The sequence below is a fragment of the Mus caroli genome, chromosome 19, assembly GCF_900094665.2.
Source record: "Mus caroli chromosome 19, CAROLI_EIJ_v1.1, whole genome shotgun sequence".
NCBI lineage: Eukaryota > Metazoa > Chordata > Mammalia > Rodentia > Muridae > Mus > Mus caroli.
The window spans coordinates 39,957,383-39,972,098 of NC_034588.1; the positions used below are offsets into that span (position 1 = coordinate 39,957,383).

Sequence of the window (14,716 nt, forward strand, 5' to 3'; positions counted from 1 at the left end):
AAGAACTCAAGAAGGTGGACTCCAGAAAATCAAATAACCCCATTAAAAAATGGGGCTCAGAACTGAACAAAGAATTCTCACCTGAGGAATACCGAAAGGCAGAGAAGCACCTGAAAAAATGTTCAACATCATCTACATTTCTGTCAACAATCTTACAAGTTCCTAAAGAATAACCCCTGAAGCTTTGAACACGCAATGACTTCTACAGCTCAAAGTTTAAAACACTTCCACAATCTTCCAAAATATGGTCAGGCCTGTCATAGCAATAGCCCACTCTCTGATTCCAATTTTTGTTCTCATTTGCTTTCTCTCATGATGCTGCTCATCTCAAATCTTAACAATCAAGAGACTGAAGCAGGGAAATTTTGAGTTTAACATCAGCCTGAACTACTACTAAGACCCTGTCTCAAAAAAAAAAAATATTTAGAAGTGTCACCTTTATCACGTGATTACATGGATGTCTCAACTTGTTCACATAGAAGAAAGACTACCAGTATTTGAGGAAAATGTTAATGAATTACCACTTGTAATATATGTTCTAATTCACATACAAATACAAATACTTAGCTTTCTTTCTGTAATGTAGATTTAAGTGAAATTTATCTATAGATCACACTATGGAGAAATGATGTCTTAATTTTGAGTTTCTCTCCATTTTATTTCTTTCACCATTGTTTTATATGCTTCGGATAAATGTACTCTATATAATTTTGCTACACACCATTAAACTCTTTGATGTTAAATAATATACTTAGCAAATTATAATATTCATTATAATTCTACATGAAAACATAAACTTCACTTTGATTACTGAATTTGTAATCTGCAGTCTAAGAAAGTTCATTAGTTCTAGAAATGTTTTAAAAGATTCCTTGGAATTTTTTCATTTAATTATCATGGTACCTGCAGGTACAGAAATATTAATGTTTACAATTCCGATATATGTGCTTTTTAGTTCTTTTTTCTGTTTTGTGCACTAGCTAGGACTTTGATGATGCTGGATGGGAGATAAGGAAGAGAAAATTCTTACCTAGTACACTTTGTCTCATTCAGTTTTAATTTATTTTGATTTTCATTTGTTTTTGTATCTGAGACAGAGAATAATACTGAGTAGACAGAGGGGTGAGAAAGATCTGGGAAGAGTTGGAGGAAGACATAAAATATGATCGAAACACACTGCACAAAATTTTTTTATAAAAAAGAAATGGAGAGAATTGCATTACAGTGCAAACCCACAAGCCTGATTCCAGACTTGAGGTCTGAGCATCTTCTTTGCTTGTGAGCCCTCCTTGCCAGTAAGTCCTTCTCCCCTGTTGTATGCCCCTTCCACATCCCCCACATCCCTCTCTGACTATGACTATCTCTGAACCTACAGAGAGGCCATATCTGTGACCTTCAAATCTGATTTGTTTAATAGTCACCTTTGAACTAAGAACATCCTCTCCCATCCTCTCCCATCCTCTCCCATCCTCTCCCATCCTCTCCCATCCTCTCCCATCCTCTCCCATCCTCTCCCATCCTCTCCCATNCCTCTCCCATCCTCTCCCATCCTCTCCCATCCTCTCCCATCCTCTCCCATCCTCTCCCATCCTCTTCCATCCTCTCCCATCCTCTCCCATTGGGTATAAGACCACCACTTCTGCTCACATTCCTGGCCCAAGAGGAACCTGTCCAGAGCCATCAGAACAGAGGAACCAAGGAACAGCCAGGGACAGGATCCTTCCAGTTCCTGTCTGCACCCCAGAACTGACCATGTGCCACAGTTCTCCATACCCAAACTCCTCCCGGAGAGAACTGGTCTCCCAGGAGTGCTGGCACACAGGCTTACAAGAGGGACAAACCACAGTCAGAGACAGCAAGACCAGCTAACACCAGAGATAACCAGATGGTGAGAGGCAAGGGCAAGAACCTAAGCAACAGAAACCAAGGCTTCTTGGAATCATCAAAAACCAGTTCTCCCACCACAGCCAGCCCTGGATACACCAGAAAAGCAACACCCTGATTTAAAATCACATCGCATGATGATGATAAAGGACTTTAAGAAGGACATAAATCCCTTAAAGAAATACAGGAGAACACAGGCAAGCAGGTAGAAGCCCTTAAAGAAAAAAAAAAGTCCCTTAAAGAATTACAGGAAAACACAACCAAACAGGTGAAGGAACTGAAAAATACATTCCAGGATCTAAAAATGGAAGTACAAAATATATAGAAATCACAAAGGGAGACAACCCTGGACATAGAAAAAGAGATCAGGAGTCATAGATGCAAGCATCACCAACACAATACAAAAGATAAAAAGAGAATGTCAGGTGCAGAAGATACCATAGAAAACATTGACACAACAGTCAGAGAAAATGCAAAATTTAAAAAGCTCCTAACCCAAAACACACAGGAAATCCAGGACACAATGAGAAGACCAAACCTACAGATAATAGGTATAGAGGAGAGTGAAGAGTCCCAACTTAAAGGGTCAGTATATATCTTCAACAAAATTATTGAAGAAAACTTCCCTAACCTAAAGAGAGAGATGCACATAAACATTCAGGAAGCCTGGAGAATTCCAAATAGACTGGACCAGAAAAGAAATTCCTCCTGTCACATAATAGTCAACACCAAATGCACAAGGAAGAAAGAGAGAGAAAGAAAGAAAGAAAGAAAGAAAGAAAGAAAGAAAGAAAGAAAGAAAGAAAGAAAAAGGAAGGAAGGAAGGAAGGAAGGAAGGAAGGAAGGAAGGAAGGAAGGAAGGATATCAAAAGTAGTATGGGAAAAAGGTAAAGTAACATATATAGGCAGACCTATCAGAATTACACCAGATTTCTCACCAGAGACTATGAAAGCTAGAAGATTCTGAGCAGATCTCATACAGACCCTAAGAGAACATAAATGCCAGCCTCTGCTACTATACCCAGCAAAATTTTCAATTACCATAGATAGAGAAACCAAGATATTCCATGACAAAACCAAATTTGTACAATATCTTTCCATAAATCCATCCCTACAAAGGATAATAGATGGGAAACACCAACACAGGGAGGGATACTATATTCTAGAAAAAGCAAGAAAGTAATCTTCTTTCAACAAATTCAAAAGAAGAGAGCCACACAAACATAAAAATAATATCAAAAATAACAGGAAGCAACAATCACTAATCCTTAATATCTCTTAACATCAATGGATCCAATTCCCCAATAAAAAGACATAGACAGACTGGATACATAAACAGGACCCAGCATTATGCTGCATACAAAAAACACACCTCAGTGTCAAAGACAGCCACTACCTCGGAGTAAAGGGCTGGGAAACAATTTTCAAAACAAATGGTCCCAAGAAACAGCTAGAGTAGCCATTCTGATATTGAATAAAATCAACTTTCAACCAAAAGTTATCAAAAAGGATAAGGAAGGACACTTCATACTCATCAAAGGAAAAAATCTATCAAGAAGAACTCTGAATTCTGAACACCTATGCTCCAAATGCAAGGACACCCACATTCTTAAAAGAAACTTTACTAAAGTGCAAAGCACACATTGCACCTCACACAAGAAAAGTGAAATAATTCAACCCCACTCTCATCAATGAACAGATTATGGAAACACAAACTAAACAGAGACACAGTGAAACTAACAGAAGTTATGGACCAAATGCATTTAACAGATATCTATAGAACATCTCAGCACCTCATGGTACCATCTCCAAAATTGACCATATAATTGGTCACAAAACAGATACAAGAAGATTGAAACAATCACATCCATTCTACCAGATCACTACAGATTAAGGCTGATATTCAACAGCAACAAAAGCAACAGAAAGCCCACATACACATAGAAGCTGAACAAGGCCCTACTCAATGATAATTTGGTCAAGGAAGAAATAAAGATTTTTTAGAAGTTAATGAAAATGAAGGCACAATATACCCAAATGTATGGGACACAATGAGAGCAGTGCTAAGAGGAAAACTCAGCTCTGAGTGCCTCAAAAAATAAACTGGAGAGAGGATACACTAGCAGCTTAACAACATACCTGAAAGCTCTAAACAAATACACCCAAGAGGAATACATAGCAGAAAATAATCAAACTCAGGGCTAAAATCAAACAAGTAGAAACAAAAAGAACTATACAAAGAATCAACAAAACCAGGAGCTGCTTCTTTGAGAACATCAATAAGATAGATGAACCCTTAGCCAGCCTAATCAGAGGGCACAGAGACAGTATCCAAATTAACAAAATCAGAAAGGAAAAGGGAAATATAACAACAGAAACTGAGGAAATTAAAAAAATCAACAGATCCTACTACAAAAGCCTATATTCAACAAAACTGAAAAATCTGGATGAAATGGATAATTTTCTAGACAGATACCAAATATCTAAGTTAAATCAGATCAGATAAACCATCTAAACAATCACATAACCCCTAAAGAAATAAAAGCAGTCATTAAAAGTCTCCCAACCAAAAAAAGCCCAGGACCAGATGGGTTTAGTTCTATCAGACCTTCAAAGAAGGCCTAATACCAATACTCTTCAAACTATTCCACAAAATAGAAACAGAAGGAACACTACCCAATTCATTCTATGAAGCCATGGTTACACTGTGTATTCTCCCTTGGAGATGGAACAGTTTCTATCTAATCTGGAACCTGTCAAAATTTCCTTTCATAGAGGATTTCATAAGACATTTTTTTCTACTTCTATCATATTTAATGTTCCAAATATATTTTAAAAACTTGTTGAGTGCATATTACTTTTAGCTTCAGAAGACATCATGTTTATTTACAAGACATTTAACTATTATAAATTATTTTGATGACTTAAAAAAATGTCAATACTGAATTGTATATTTTAAAATAAATTGTATTAGTTTAATTAAAAAAGAAAAAAGAAAACAATAAGCATTTTAATTATATACATAGATGAAGAAAAAGAATCTCAGATCAATGGAATAAACCAGATCTCTAACAAGATCATAAAAGAAAACTTTCTCAAACTAAGGAAAAAAGTGTCTGTATACATATAAGAAGTATACCGAACTCCAACTAGACAACAGCAGAAAAGAAGCACACTAAGACATAGTTAAAATACTAAACAAAGAAAATATTTATAGCTATAAGATAAAAAATACAAGTAACATACAAAGGAAAACCAATCATAATAACACCTCATTTCTCAATGAAAACTCTGAAAGGCATACGAGTCTGGAACAACACATTCCAAGTTCTAAAAGACAAAGCCTGCCAACCTAGATTATAGTAACCAGCAAAACTATCCACTATCAGGGGAGAAAAAAACTTTCATGATACAAACAGCCTGAAGATAGAAATAAGCACAGTCTAGAAAGTCTAGAAAGAAAATAGACAAATCTATAATTACATAAAATACAAAGCACAGCTAATAATACAAACCAGCTAAATAAACAAACAAAATGACTATAATCTACACACACCTTTCAATAATAATTTTAAGTAGAAATGGCCTCAAATATCTGACCAAAAGGCACAGGCTAGCTGAATTGATTAATAAAATCTATCTACCTATTATCTACAAGAATTCTTTAGAGATGGAGCCACCTTAAAATGAGAGAATGGAAAAAATATTCCAAACAAATCAGGTTAGGAAGCAAGCATGTTTGACATTTTAATGTCTGATAAAAATATACTTTGAACTAAAACTAATTAGATGAGATAGAGTATTTCATACTAATTATGGTATCAACTAATCAAGAAAACATTACAATAATACACATATAAGCACCAAATTCAGGTGAACTCAAATTATAAAAGACATGCTAATAGAATAAAAAACATAGATCAACACAAAACCAAAAATAATAGGTGATTAGGTGATTTCAATAGTACAGTTTCTCTAATAGATGGGTCATCAAGACAAAAAATAAGGGCCGAAACCCCAGAATTAAATGACATCTTAGATGAAATAAAGCTGGTATCTGTAGAATATCCACCCAAATAAACAAATGAAAAGCTGAAGTAATCCATGTATTCTGATTATTATGGAATAAAACTCAAAATTGTACACAAACAAACCACTAGATAGTGTATAAACTCATGAAGATTAAACAATTCATTACTGAATAAAGAAATCTAAGAAGAAATCAAAATATTTCTGTAACTAAATGAAAAAGAAAACAACACAACAAAACTCCTTAGGCACTGAAGAATACAGTTCTAGGAGGGGAATTTATAGCACAGTGTGCCTGCATTAAGACAACTCAGATAAAAGCACAAATAAATAATGATTTAATGAAAGAATTTGAGAGAATAAAGAAAAAATAAATCTAGCAAACAGCAAGTAATAATGCAGAATATAATTATGCAGAATGTAATTAATGCAGAATATAATGGAATAGAAACAATAACAATAAAATACAAGGTATCAGTGTATCCAAGAGCTGATTATTTGAGAAGACAAATTAGATCAACAGACCAAACTAACTAAAAGAAAGACAGGTCCCAAGTTAACAGAATAAGAGATGAACATGGAAAACTGCAACACATACAAAGAAATAAAGAGTATTATAAGACAATATTTTAAAAACCTGTATTTCATTAAACCAGGAAATAAAAAATAAATGGTTCATGTCTTGATTCATCTAAACTACCCATGTCAAACCATAAAGAAATCAACAGCATAAATAGACCCATAGCAACTGAAGAGTTTAAGAAAGTATAAAAAGCCTTCCAACTAAAAAGTGTTCCAGTCCACCAGTCTTATGGGTAGCAGTGATAGTATGACTTATGATTATGAGTTCTGTTATGACACCCAAACTGTCTGGAATAAACTTGCTCAGGCTGGGTGGACCATTGATTAAAAAGAAAAATCATCATGGAAAATCTTCAGGAAGCTGTTGTACTTTTGATAGTTAATGCTCAGCACAAACATGGAAGCATCCATGGGAAAAAAGATAATGCTTTCAAGTCCACATTTCCAGTATATTCTAGTTCCCTCCACGGTAGATGAAATATCTGTAAATTATGCAGTGTATTAGCTACTACCATTACCCCATCTAATATCAGTCTTCTGGAAGATGGGAAAGGGCTTTACATTGATCATATGCTTCCTGTTCATTGTCTTGATTGTGCCACTGATCATACTATAATATGGAGAACACATAATTTAAGTCCAAAAAGAGATTACTTAAGGCAATAATACCTAATTTTTCCAAGATAGTAGCATCCCTGATGACCAGGTATGTGTATGGCACTGCAAAAGACATCATAATCAGTTGAACAAGAAGGAACAAAGAACCTCTTAGCCATTTTAATATTAAATTTTAATTGTCACTGTGATGTTGGAAAGTGAGTGTCGTGATTTGAATGGAAATTCCCATCATTGGTCATGTATTTGAAAATATGATCCCCAGTTAGTGGTGCTGTTTAGAAAACTTATGGAATTTTAAGATATGGAACACCAATAAAGAAAGTATGTCACTGGTGTCAGGCTTTCCTAGTTCACAACGTTGCCCATTTCTAGTATGTGCTGTCTGCTTCCTTTGTGCAGTTGCAATGTAATTTTTCAAATATAATTTTCAGCTTCCTTCTCTTGCCACCATTGCAGCCTCTAGCCCTCTTGAACTGTAAGCCAAAATAACGTTTCTTCTTTAAGGTACTTCAGCTACTTTACCATAGCAACAGAAGTAACTACTAAGGAAGATGGTACAGAGCAGTGGAGGTGTTGCTGTGAGGAACCTGCTTGTGTATTTTTTTGGAAGATGTGAACAACTTTGGACTAAAAGAGTGGTTGAATGCTATATGCAGAACATAACAGGCTATCCTGATACACAGCGGTAATGTTGACAATAAAGGCATGGTTCATAACGTTTCAGAGGAAAAGGAGGTCTCTATTAGCAACTGAAACCATTATAGAACCTACTCATATGATATTTTTGCAAAGAATTTTTTGTTTGTTTGTTTTTTCGAGACAGGGTTTCTCTGTATAGCCCTGGCTGTCCTGGGACTCACTTTGTAGACCAGGTTGGCCTCAAACTCAGAAATCTGCCTGCCTCTGCCTCCCGAGTGCTGGGATTAAAGGCGTGGCCACCACACCCGGCTTTTGCAAAGAATTTGATTGCATTCTGTCTGTGTCCTAAGAACTTGCCTGAGGCTAAATTTTAAAATAATGAATTAATTTCTTTGATAGAAGAAATTTTAAAACAGCACAACATTGAGTCTGTAACATGATTATTACTGACTATTCTTATGCAGAGCCACAATGAAATAAAGCAATAGTAAAAGAGTTATGAATTTGCGCTGGAGGCTGGCTCAGAGGTTAGGGGCACTGGCTGTTCTCCCAAAGGTCCTGAGTTCAATCTCCACCAACCACAGAAATGGTGTCCATATATAAGATCTGGTGCCCTCTTCTGGCCAGTAGGCATACATGCATTTAGAACACTGTATACATAATAAGTAAATCATCATGGATTCTTTCTTCATGATTTCAAACAGCCATGAATTCCAACAGTAGTGCTTTAGTGGTTTTCTCCCTCATATTCTCTAGTTTTCCTTGAGTATTCTCTTTGTCCTCCCACTGTGTAAAGATTTCTATCCTGTTATCACAGGAGAAAAGGGTCCTCAATATGTAAGAACACTTTGATAATAAACTTCTCAGCCTTCATCTGTGAGCCAACAAGTTTTTATTCATTACAAATTATCTGATGTCATAGTAGTACAAAATGCATTAAGATAACCATCTAGTGTTCTTGTTGCTATGTGGGAATTGGGACTCAGAAACCTACTGCAAAGCAATGATTATTTTGTCAGTTATGCTTGTTGTAAAAATAAAATCATTTTTCTATGGCATAGGAATCTCACATTTTCTGTAAGTAGCCAAGAAATGCTGATAAGCTCTCCTCTGTTAGTCTACAAGTAAGATAAAATTCTCAGACCTTTCACAGTAGATGACCTTATGATGCTAGATAGGTAGGATCCCAAGGATAAAAAGTGATCTCACTACATTGTTGGATTCTTCCTGACTTTAAGTAGAACACTTATAATATTTCATCATTAATTATAACAAATAATACATTGCTCGGTGGATACATCTCCTCATATTAGGAACAATAGCTAAATAGAAATCCTAACTTTCAGATGGATCTTGGAGTTCAAGGCCAGCCTAGTGTACAGAGCAAGCTCCAGGACAGCCAATACTGTCCGTCTCTAAAAAAAAAACTAAGAAACTGATGTCTTAATGCTCTAAAACATTTGATATAGCTCTTCTTTTATAACCAAAAACGATGGTTAGTGATAAGAAATCTAATGGAGACCAGCCTGTAAGATTCCAAGAAATAAAGATGGAGCAGAGCCAACCAGTGATTGCCCCAACATGAGACCCATCCCATTGGAGAGAACCAACCCCTGACACTCACTATTAATAACTCTCTGCTATGCATGCAGTCAGGAACCTAGTATGACAGTCTCCAGAGAGGTTTCATCAAGTAATGGATGGAAACAGATGCAGAAACCCACAGCCAAACAACAAACATAGCTTGGAGAGTCTTGTGGAAGAACTGGTGATAGAATTGAGCAAGCCAAAGGGATCAAGGACACAAGAAGAAGACCTACATAGTCAACTAACCTGGGCCCATGGGGGCTCACAAAGACTAAACCACCAATCAAAGAGCATGCAGTGGCTGGACCTAGGCCCCCTATACACTTGGAGCAGACATGCAGTTTGGTCTCATGTGTGTCCCCTAACAATTGGAGCAAGCACTGTCTCTGATTCTGTTGGACCCTCCCTTCCCTTAACTGGACTGCATGGTTGGGCCTAGGTGGAACAGAATATGCTTAGTCCTTCTGGGACTTGATGCCCCAGAAGGAGGTGGTACCCAAGGGGGATTACTGTATTGTGAGGAGAATGGGAGGGATTATAAAGGTGGGACTGGGAGGAGAGGAGGGAGAATAGCTTCAATTAGGATATAAAGTAAATAAATAAGTTAATTAAAAGAGAAAAATGAAGAAATCTAAAGGGATTTCAGACACCACAGTTTTTTAACTGTCCTCCAGAACCTCTATAATTCTTACCTCCCACCACAACCAGAAACATACTCAATCTCAACAACTGAAAATCCCATTTTTTCAAATATTCTCTAGAGCAATGGTTGGTAAACCTTTTATAGTCATAGTGAGTATTTTAGGTTTTGCATCTGATTCTCTGCTTCAACCACTCACCTCTGTTATTGTAATGCAAAAGCAGTCATAGATAGTATATAAATGAATAGGTGTGGCTATGCTCCAACAGATCTTTAATAAGACAGATGGTGACAAATTTTGATCTGAAAGTATACTTCCCTGGCTTCTGCTCTAGAGATAAAGGTAAAGCAGTAAACAGCTTCCTGTTTCACAGATAAAGAAATGAAGGTTAACCAAGAGGTGGTGGTGCATGCCTTTAATCCCTACACTAGAAAGGAAGAAACAGATGGATCTCTGAATTCAAGGCCAGCCTAGCATTACTGAGCAAGTTTCAGTAAAGCCAAGGCTATACAGAGAAACACTCCCCCCGAAAAAAAAAACCTAAACAAATAAATAGAAAAATAAAAATAAATTAAAATAAAAGAAATGGAAGTTGATGTAACGAGAATTTTCAGAAGTTTTAGTGATTTTCGTAATAAGCAAAGATTAGAACCTAGGCCTCCCGACTGCTGATGCTCTTTGGATTACATCATCCAACAGAATAAATGACCTCTGACAGAATCAGACTCAGTAAGTATTTTTTCTACTTGTACTAAATGTATGCAAATATATATAGATACTTGGCAGATGTCCATGAATATTTAAGTCTCTTCTGAAGCTTTCTTTCTCTCTCTCTCTCTGTCTCTCTCTCTCGCTCTCGCTCTCGTCTGCATTATTTCTCCAGTTCTTCTGCATCATTCCCAGATGAAGAAATCAGTTTCATTTCAAGACTGTTCATAAAAATATTCACAACTGTGTCTGATGCTCAGGCATGCAGCAGAGTCATTGTACCACTAATAAGCATATATCATTCCTCTGTGAGCTGTGTTGACCACAGCTCTGATTTGTCATCTGTATACTAGTACATAGTCCTCATATCCATGCAACCTGAAGATCTGGATCTAGTATTAATCTAAACAAAAAAATGATTATCAGAACTGCTTTATTTCTTTCATCTGCAATTTCTGAGATTCCATCCACTAACATATTTTCTTTGGCTCATGATGTTTTCCACGAAAGTGATAAATAATAGGACTATAATAAACCAGACATGTCAGCACAGACATATAAAGCTGGTAACAACCCATTATGAAAAAAAATGGGCTGAGACAAGAGCAGGTACATAATCAGGCTAGGTAAAATGAAGACATCTGCTGGTTAAACTCAGGGTGTCTTTGGGCATTCTAAACCAAACTCTGAGGATCCATAGACCCATTGTATAAAAAGCATGAATACATCAACACACATTCTTTTATTTTTTATTTATTTTATGTACATTGGTGATTTGACTGCATATATGTCTGTGTGAGGATGTCAGATCCTCTGGAACTGTAGTTATTATAGACAGGTGTGAGCTGCCATCTGAATGCTTGCAATTGAACCCACATTCTCTGGAAGAGCAGCCAGGGCTCTTAACCTCTGAGTCATCTCTCCAGGCCCCAGAAAACATTCTTTTAAATATAATATTCAGTTATATTTGTTCTGAATTTAGAAAAAAGAGAATTATTTTTGTGGTCTGAAGAACTGAAAGAAAAATTCCACAAAGTATGCAAATTTACATTATTTTTAAAAAGTTAAAAGATGAATGGTTAATACAGTTGTGCATTTTTCTTTTACATTCATCATCTTCATCAATAAAGAATCAAAATGTTCAGAAGTCGTAGATTTACCCCAATTCTAAGAGCATTGCAGAAAGACTCCTTTCTTGGTAATGGTTTAGTATCAGCTGCACTAAAATAGTAGTCATAAATGCAAAATATGGCCAATAGTTTGGCATATTTGATAACAGCAGCAATAATCTTTTGTGGTAATTTCTATTGGAATCTAATATACTAAAAATCCTTTAGAAGTTGGAAATGTTGGGTGAGTAGGGATTTAGGAGAGAAAATTGGAAGAGTTAGGGTAGGAAGATGAATATGGTTGGAATACATGCTATGAAATTCAGTAATTCTCAAAGAATTACTAAAATACTATTTTTTAAATCCCTTGGAAGTTAAATGAATGATAAGTAAAGAAAAGAGTAAGAATTCCCCTTCATGTAGACATTTGAATGAATAGGTTCACCGAACCTCCACTCTGCTCATTACTATCTTCTTGGAGAATTACCTTTCCATGGCTGGGTAAGCAGGCTATGAGCAGAATGTAAATTATTTCTGGCTTATCATTGTGTTAACATAAGTTCACCAAATAGAAATGTATAATCCAAAGTTGAGGACAATAAAGTAAAAAAGTAGAGAATTTGAAAGATAGAAAAGATTTAGGTATCTAAAATTTTAAAAGGCTTTGTGGAGCATCATCAGATCTTTGCCTAACCTGGAAGCAAACCAAGTTTTCTCATGTGGATGGTTTTGGAGCCTCCTAGTGGCAGCCTCAGGGGACCTAGAGAGCTAGCACAGAAAGGATGAGGCTTTGAAGAAAAGAGTTCATTATACATGCTGATTATTAATGATAATATATTAGTCCTATAACAAATATATTAAATACAAGAATAAAAATGTGAACAAATGTGGTTGAAACTAAAACAAATACCACAGAAACATGTGAGAACAGAAAATACTAAAAAAATGTAATAAGAACTTTAATATATAAACAGAGAGAGGATAATGAGAGAGCATATATATGAAGGAGGTGGCTTTTTGCTAAGAGTAAAGCACAACTCTAAATATGAATCCAAGACATACACTTTCAGCCTTCCCTAACACTGCTTCCTGCTCACCCTTTGCCATCATATTTAGAATATAAGACTCTTACCATAGACAAGTGGGAAGGAAGCTGAAAAACAGGTTAGGAACAAACACAGGGTTTGAATTTTTACCTTCCATGCTTTGAAGAGATATCAGAAGCTTGAACCAAATAAGTGGCCTACTGAAGTCCATTCTCTCAAATAACTCTGGGAGTTATATGCAGAACACTTAGGACAGCTAGAGATCAAGGAAGCCTATCACAGAAATCCAAGAGAGAAGAAACAAATTTGTCTGCTGTAATAAAGCACAACAGTGTCAAGAAAGAAGATTACAGAAGTAATAATAGCTACACATAGTGGCCAATAAAACAGGAAATTATACCCAGGATTCCTTAAGACATAAGGTAAACGGTAAAACTTGAAACAAAGACAGTGGGCCACAGGATAAGTTGAAAGTTGTTATAGGTTGAATCTTGGAAGACTTTAAAAGGATAGTGTGCTCATGGCTTGATTGCCAGCTGATGGACTCTGAGGAAGAGAAAGAATCATAAGGGCTCTTGAATGAACTAATGAACTAATCCTCTGATGAACTGATTATATGGTAGCACTGGTAAGAAATACTACAACGTACGAGGTGGGGCCATGTTGGAAAAAGTAGGTCAATGGGGATGCTCTCAGAAGACATATTTCCCCCACCATCCTAATTCTTTGTTTGCTGCATGCCATGCTGTGGAATTCTTCTCCAACATGCTCTATTTCCATAAGGTCCTTAGGACCCAAATAATAGAGCCAACCAACAATGGAATAAAAATCTCTAAAATTGTAAACCAAAATAAATCCTTTCTTAAGTTGTTTCTCTCGGGTATGTATCAAAGAGATGAAAGCTTTACTAACCCAAAGAATTGGTACCAGAGGAGTAATATCTTTGTAGTTCAAAAATCTCTGGAAATAGTTAGTGGGAAGTCTTGGAAAAGTTTAGAGATAAGTACTATAGACACACTAACGTGTATGATTGTGGTGTGAGCTGTGAAGACTAAACTGTCCACTGACCTGTGTAAAGACAGTACTCATGGGGCTCCAGACTGGAGTGATGACACTACTGTAAACTAGATTGGAATCATACATGTTCTACTGAGACAAATAACTTACCTACATTTTGACCATACATGAAACTTCATGAGAGGTTGCATTTAAAATTGATGGGCTAATTAATATTATAAAAGAACTTTCAAAGAAGCCCAGAACTCGACACTCAGCATGGTTCCTTCAGGGTGCTTTTAACTGAGTTTACAAAGTTGTGAGCGAAATGCAAAGCAAAAATGTCTGAAAAGAAATCTGCTTAGCATTACCTCAGAAAAGAAATTCCTGAAACCAAGAAAAGTATGGCTAATATAATAAGTATGGTCATTAAGGCTTGCTCAACAAGAGGAAAATCATGACTAACACTAGGGCTAGTGAAGTTATCCCTGGTAACTTGGAGGCAAACCTACAATCACCACTTTACTAAACCAGCATAATCCCTAAATACCTGTCCTTTTAACCTCTAACCACAGATTGGGTGTAGACCTCACCCCTCATTGAAAAACTCTTTGCAACAGATAGGGACCATAACAGAATACCACAACCAATCAAAATACAGAGTGTAGAGCCCCATCACAACAGATACATCTACAAACAATAGAAAACAATTCCTGCCTTTTTTGCCTCAGGAGTGGCAGGCGCCATCTTGGTTCCTCGACTCCGCCAAACTTAGGAACTTAGTCTGCACAGGTGAGAGTGTGCACCACAGAAGATGACAGCTTCTATGACCTGCCAAAGCAACACACCTTTGGGAAAGGTCCTGTTTTGGGCCTTC

At 36.4% G+C, this 14,716-nt stretch overlaps 1 protein-coding gene across 3 annotated transcripts in view; it reads right to left on the minus strand.

Annotated features, from left to right (window-relative positions):
- Hpse2 (heparanase 2 (inactive)) overlaps positions 1–14,716 on the minus strand; it is a 569,072-nt gene that overhangs the window by 489,699 nt on the left and 64,657 nt on the right. The window lies entirely within an intron of this gene.